The sequence below is a fragment of the Etheostoma spectabile genome, chromosome 10 (genome assembly GCF_008692095.1).
Source record: "Etheostoma spectabile isolate EspeVRDwgs_2016 chromosome 10, UIUC_Espe_1.0, whole genome shotgun sequence".
Classification (NCBI taxonomy): domain Eukaryota; kingdom Metazoa; phylum Chordata; class Actinopteri; order Perciformes; family Percidae; genus Etheostoma; species Etheostoma spectabile.
In genome coordinates, this window is record NC_045742.1 from 2403201 (window position 1) to 2404055 (window position 855).

The window sequence follows — 855 nt, forward strand, 5'->3', positions numbered from 1 at the left end:
GTTGATGTATTGCAGTGGGAATCAAACCCAGGCCTCCCACACCACAAGCATGTGTCATATCCACTGCGCCATCTCGTGCCATCAAACCCCAGCACAGTTCATTTGGGTTGTCTGTGCTGTGGCCTGTATGAATACTAAAAACCCACAGTCTGCTAAAACTGCTGACCAATATCAGAATTGTGTGAGATCATGCTTATATTTGAGGAGGGCAATCAACGTTGCTCATAAAAAAGGTGGCAGTTGCAGACAATATCTTAACATCCCAGGCTGGCGATTAACAACAGCCATCACAGGTAGAAATCAGACTGAACATCTAAATCACACCAGATCTAATGCGGTCCTGTTTATCTTACACATAGGGGCTACTTCTAATTACAGACAACACCCCCATGAGTAGTTTTACTGCAAACACGTTTTCCATTTTGCATTCTCAGTCTGCTCCAATATTCTACCATATCTTGTCTGACCAAACTTGCAGCTTTAACATTGTGTAAAAAAAAAAAATTAAATCAGTGAAAATGTGCCATTTTAGACTGTAGTGCCTGTTGTGATAAGCAGTACAGACATACACATCACCAGGAGCTGGGGTGATTTTGAATATTGATAATGTATCATTAGCAGCTGCATTTTTTTTTAACGCAAGATTGGTTGCAAATTCATCACTACTCTTTAAAGTATATGAGAAGCTCGAAACCTAAATGTGTGCGGTCATTTGCTGTTTAATGGTGTCCACTGTGCGCTTCAGGCACCAAAGATTCAATAAATATGAGAAGTAAAAAAAAAATTGGTAAATCCTTAATAGTACACAAACGAAACTGGATGGGTTATTTTTTTTAAACTCACACACACAAAAAA

At 39.2% G+C, this 855-nt stretch overlaps 1 protein-coding gene and 1 long non-coding RNA gene across 5 annotated transcripts in view; both read right to left on the reverse strand.

The window, feature by feature from the left end:
* LOC116697215 (uncharacterized) overlaps window positions 1-855 on the reverse strand; it is a 142360-nt gene that overhangs the window by 100673 nt on the left and 40832 nt on the right. The gene's annotated exons all lie outside the window — the stretch shown is intronic.
* The window catches only part of phf6 (PHD finger protein 6), a 13705-nt gene that overhangs the window by 12017 nt on the left and 833 nt on the right, over window positions 1-855 (reverse strand). The gene's annotated exons all lie outside the window — the stretch shown is intronic.